The following is a 6,000-nucleotide window of genomic DNA, read 5'->3' as shown; positions in this document are numbered from 1 at the left end:
CCTATCTTCACCACCTGAGGGCGGCCGAACTTAATGATGACCTTGGAGTGTACTATGGTGTTGAAGGCTGATCTGTAGTTAATGAACACCTTTTTAGCATGGCCTTTAATTAATGATATTAATGGGGGTTTTACCAGACACAATAAAATGTCAATATCTACAGGCTACAGTTACCAGTCAAAATTAAATTATATCCTGTTGTCTGGAGCAGAAACAAAAATGTTTGTGTTAATTAAGTATGATAAAGTCACACGCTACAATGTCACCTTGAAAAAACACTAGAAGATCTTAACAGTGGAAAACGCAGCATACATGCCATCAAAGCATGCCAATTCGTATCATCTGAGATTCCCAAAGATTGGAAAGCTGCCGTGGTCATCCCCCTCTTCAAAGAGGGAGACACTCTAGACCCAAACTGCTACAGACCTATATCTATCCTACCCTGCCTTTCTAAGGTCTTCGAAAGCCAAGTTAACAAACAGATTACCGACCATTTAGAATCCCACCGTCCCTTCTCCGTTATGCAATCTGGTTTCAGAGCTGGTCATGGGTGCACCTCAGCCACGCTCAAGGTCTTAAATGATATCATAACAGCCATCGATAAGAGACATTACTGGGCAGCCATATTCATCCACCTGGCTAAGGCTTTCGACTCTGTCAATCACAACATTCTTATTGGCAGACTCGGTTTCTCAAGTGATTGCCTCGCTTGGTTCACCAACTACTTCTCTGATAGAGTTCAGTGTGTCAAATCGAAGGGCCTGTTGTCCGGACCTCTGGCAGCCTCTATGGGGGTGCCACAGGGTTCAATGCTTCTCTGTATACATCAATGATGTCGCTCTTGCTGCTGGTGATTTTCTGATCCACCTCTACGCAGACGACACCATTCTGTATACCTCTGGCCCTTCTTTGGACACTGTGTTAACTAACCTCCAGACAAGCTTCAATGCCATACAACTCTCCTTCCGTGGCCTCCAACTGCTCTTAAATGCGAGTAAAACTAAATGCATGCTCTTCAACCGATCGCTGCACGCACCCAGCCGCCCAGGACAACTAATAATACCTAGGTGTCTGGTTCGTCTCCAATCCAAAATTAACTCTATAATTGGCTTCCTATTTCACAACAAAGCATCCTTCACTCATGCTGCCAAACATACTCACGTAAAACTGACCATCCTACCGATCCTCGACTTCGGCGATGTCATTTACAAAATAGCCTCCAACACTCTACTCAACAAATTGGATGCAGTCGATCACAGTGCCATCCGTTTTGTCACCAAAGCCCCATATGCTACCCACCACTGCGACCTGTACACTCTCGTTGGCTGGCCTTCGCTTCATACCCACTGGCTCCAGGTCATCTACAAGTCTCTGCTGGGTAAAGCCCCACCTTAGACTCTTATCTCCCTAACAAGCTTTAAGCACCAGCTGCCAGAGCAGCTCACAAGTCACTGCACCTGTACATAGCCCATCTGTAAATAGCCCATCGAACTACCTCATCCCCATACTGTATTTATTTATTTATGTTGCTCCTTTTCACCCTAGTATCTCTACTTGCACATTCATCTTCTGCACATTCTACCATTCCAGTGTTTAATTGCTATATTGTAATTACTTCACCACCATGACCAATTTATTACCTTACCTCCCTTATCCTACCTCATTTGCACATGCTGTATATAAACTTTCTTATGTGTTGTTGTATGTGTCGAACTGCTTTGATTTATCTTGGCCAGGTCGCAGTTGCAAATGAGAACCTGTTCTCAACTAGCCTACCTGGTTAAATAAAGGTGAATTTAAAAAGGTTTTAATAAAAACCTGTGGATGTCATCATTCCACATGGACATGGTTGGAAAATCCATGCAATGTTGAAAGTAACACTCAATGTAGACACAGTGTCACAGTGTCACAACCTTTATTTCCTTTGTTTTGTCTTTATTTAGTATGGTCAGCGCGTGAGTTGGGGTGGGCAGTATGTTTGTTTTTCTATGTTGGTTTTTGTGTTCAGCCTAGTATGGTTCTCAATCAGAGGCAGGTGTTGTTAGTTGTCTCTGATTGAGAATCATACTTCTTGTTCTTGTGTTATTTCTTTGTTTTAGTTGGTCAGGACGTGAGTTGGGTGGGTATTCTATGTTTTGTGTTTCTAGGTTGGGTTTCTTGTTTGGCCTGATATGGTTCTCAATCAGAGGCAGGTGTTAGTCATTGTCTCTGATTGGGAACCATATTTAGGTAGCCTGTATTCTGTTGGGGTTTGTGGGTGGTTGTTTTCAGTCTTTGTGTGTCTGCACCAGATAGAACTGTTTCGGTTATCACTTTTGTTGTTTTGTAATTTGAAGTGTTCAGTTTTTTGATTATTATTAAATTAAGATGAACACTAACCACGCTGCGCTTTGGTCCTCTCTATTTCCAGACGACAACTGTTACAGAACCACCCACCAAAAAAGGACCAAGCAGCGTGGTAACAGGCAGCGGCAGCAGGAGCAGCGCAAGAAGGAGGAATGGACATGGGAGGACGAGTTGGACGGCAAAGGACCCTGGGCAGAGCCAGTGGAATATCGCCGCCCCTAAGCAGAGCTGGAGGCAGCAAAAGCTGAGAGGCGGCATTATGAGGAGCTAGCACGGCAGAGCGGCTGGAAGCCCGAGAGGCAGCCCCAAAAATGTCTTGGCGGGGGGCACACAGGGAGTGTGGCGAAGCCAGGTAGGAGACCTGCACCAACTTCCCGTGCTTACCGTAAGGAGCCGAGGATGGAATCAGAGCAGTCGGCGAAGTTGAGGTGTGAGTCTGAGAATGTTGAGGAGGTGTTGATAAAATTGGAGGAGAGTGAAGAGAGAGAGCTGTTGGTTTGGCGTAGTATGCACGGCATTCACCTTGAGGAGCGTGTTAGCTGTCTGATGCCACATGTGTCAGTTCCTAGTACTCATCCTGAGACATGTGTTAAAGTTCCGGAACAATTGATGCCGGCTATACACACCAGGTCTCCAGAGTACCTTCACAACCCGGGGTGTTCTGCTCCTGCTCCCCGCACTCGCCCAGAGGTGCGTGTTCCCAGCCCGGTACCACCAGTTCCGGCACCACGCACCAGGCCTACTGTGTGCCTCCAGAGTCCAGTATGCCCTGTTCCTGCTCCTCGCACTCGCCCTGAGGTGCGTGTCCTCGGCCCAGTACCACCAGTGCCGGCATCACGCACCAGGCCACCAGTGCGCCATCAGAGCCCAGTACTCCCTGTTCCTGCTCCTCGCACTCGCCCTGAGGTGCGTGTCCTCGGCCCAGTACCACCAGTGCCGGCATCACGCACCAGGCCACCAGTGCGCCATCAGAGCCCAGTACTCCCTGTTCCTGCTCCTCGCACTCGCCCTGAGGTGCGTGTCCTCGGCCCAGTACCACCAGTGCCGGCATCACACACCAGGCCTACAGTGCGCCTCGTCTCTCCCGAGCCGCCAGAGTCTCCCCTCTGTCCTGAGCCGCCAGAGTCTCCCGTCTGTCCTGAGCCGCCAGAGTCTCCCGTCTGTCCTGAGCCGCCAGAGTCTCCCGTCTGTCCTGAGCCGCCAGAGTCTCCCGTCTGTCCTGAGCCGCCAGAGTCTCCCGTCTTTCCTGAGCCGCCAGAGCCGCCAATCTGGTCTAAGTCGCCAGAGCCGCCAGTCAGTCAGGAGCCGCCAGAGCCTTCCTGTTTGGCCCTGTCCGGGGGGTGTCCTCGGATGAGGCCACAGTGTCTCCTGACCCCTCCTGTCTCAGCCTCCAGTATTTATGCTGCAGTAGTTTATATGTCGGGGGGCTAGGGTCAGTTTGTTAAATCTGGAGTACTTCTCCTGTCCTATTCTATGTCCTGTGTGAATTTAAGTGTGCTCTCTCTAATTCTCTCTTTCTCTCTTTCTTTCTCTCTCTCGGAGGACCTGAGCCCTAGGAACATGCCTCAGGACTACCTGACATGATGACTCCTTGCTGTCCCCAGTCCACCTGGCTGTGCTGCTGCTCCAGTTTCAACTGTTCTGCCTTATTATTATTGGACCATGCTGGTCATTTATGAACATTTGAACATCTTGGCCATGTTCTGTTATAATCTCCACCCGGCACAGCCAGAAGAGGACTGGCCACCCCACATAGCCTGGTTCCTCTCTAGGTTTCTTCCTAGGTGTTGGCCTTTCTAGGGAGTTTTTCCTAGCCACCGTGCTTCTACACCGTTTGGGGTTTTAGGCTGGGTTTCTGTACAGCACTTTGAGATATCAGCTGATGTACGAAGGGCTATATAAATAAATTCGATTTGATTTTGAGAGCTGCCAGCCAGCCAGGATCCGCCAGAGCCGCCAGCCAGCCAGGAGCCGCCAGAGCCGCCAGCCAGCCAGGAGCCGCCAGCCAGCCAGGAGCCGCCAGAGCCGCCAGCCAGCCAGGAGCCGCCAGCCAGCCAGCCAGGAGCCGCCAGAGCCGCCAGCCAGCCAGGAGCCGCCAGAGCCGTCAGCCAGCCAGGAGCCGCCAGAGCCGTCAGCCAGCCAGGAGCCGCCAGAGCCGTCAGTCAGCCAGGAGCCGCCAGAGCCGCCTGTCACGCCGGCGATGCCGGAATTGCTTTTCAGTCAGGAGCTGTCTTTCAGTCCGGAGTTGCCCTCAGTCCGGAGTTGCCCTCAGTCCGGAGCTGCCCCTCAGTCCGGAGCTGCCCCTCAGTCCGGAGCTGCCCCTCAGTCCGGAGCTGCCCCTCAGTCCGGAGCTGCCCCTCAGTCCGGAGCTGCCCCTCAGTCCGGAGCTGCCCCTCAGTCCGGAGGAGTTTGTTCAGTCCGGAGGAGTTTGTTCAGTCCAGAGGCGTCCTTCAGTCCTGTGGTCCCATTTATTAGGGTTCCCAGGCCAGGGTTGGCGGCGAGGGTTGCCTTTCCTAGGAGGCCACAGAAGCGGACTAAGACTATGGTGGAGTGGGGTCCACGTCCAGCGCCAGAGCCGCCACCGCGGACAGATGCCCACCCAGACCCTCCCCTATAGGTTCAGGTTTTGCGGCCTGAGTCCGCACCTTGGGGGGGGGGGGGGGGGGGGGGGGGGGTCACGTTCTGACCCTAGTTCTTGTGTTATTTCTTTGCTTTAGTTGGTCAGGACGTGAGTTGGGTGGGTATTCTATGTTTTGTGTTTCTAGGTTGGGTTTCTTGTTTGGCCTGATATGGTTCTCAATCAGAGGCAGGTGTTAATCATTGGGAACCATATTTAGGTAGCCTGTTTTCTGTTGGTTTGTGGGTGGTTGTTTTCAGTATTTGTGCGTCTGCACCAGATAGAACTGTTTCGGTTGTCACTTTTGTTGTTTTGTAATTTGAAGTGTTCAGTTTTTTGATTATTATTAAATTAAGATGAACACTAACCACGCTGCGCTTTGGTCCTCTCTATTTCCAGACAACAACCGTTACACTAAGGTAGCCTGCGTTCCACTGTTGGTTTGTGGGTGTTTGTTTCCGTGTGGGTTTTTGTCGCCACACGGTACTGTTTCGGTTTCCGTTTTCATCACATCGTTTATTGTTTTGTATTTGTGTTCATTTTCATTTTTAATACATAGTCATGAACACTTACCACGCTGCATCTTGGTCCGATCCTTACTCCTCTTCAGACGAAGGTTACACACAGTAACCAATTTAATTTTGGAGGAAGATGGGAAATTCATGAAAAAAAGTTAGACTTGCCTTGTTTGCAACTGTACTAACTTTCACTTATTTTGAACTTTCATATGCCTCACCTTGGTTCATTGTACTCCATTGCTGCGTCTAAAAAGCCAACAAGCAGACAAGATATCGCCGAAGAGTTCATCAAGTTCCTATTAAATGCTAGTCAGCGATGGAGCATAGAGGGGGAAAGAGCAAATGTTTATTTTTCAAATTCTTCCAGGTTTGTTCTAGCTGCTCCCATCAGCCCGCCTCTAATCTGTAGGTATCTGGCGTGTACTTGACAAATACATTTGATTATTTTCTATGGGTATAGAAGCCCGAGTTTCGCTCTGAATGCTGCAAGGGGGATGGGGGTCTGTGGATGATCGACTC

The sequence above is a fragment of the Oncorhynchus mykiss genome, chromosome 31 (assembly GCF_013265735.2).
Source record: "Oncorhynchus mykiss isolate Arlee chromosome 31, USDA_OmykA_1.1, whole genome shotgun sequence".
Classification (NCBI taxonomy): Eukaryota; Metazoa; Chordata; class Actinopteri; order Salmoniformes; family Salmonidae; genus Oncorhynchus; species Oncorhynchus mykiss.
Note: the sequence above shows the minus strand (reverse complement) of the source record.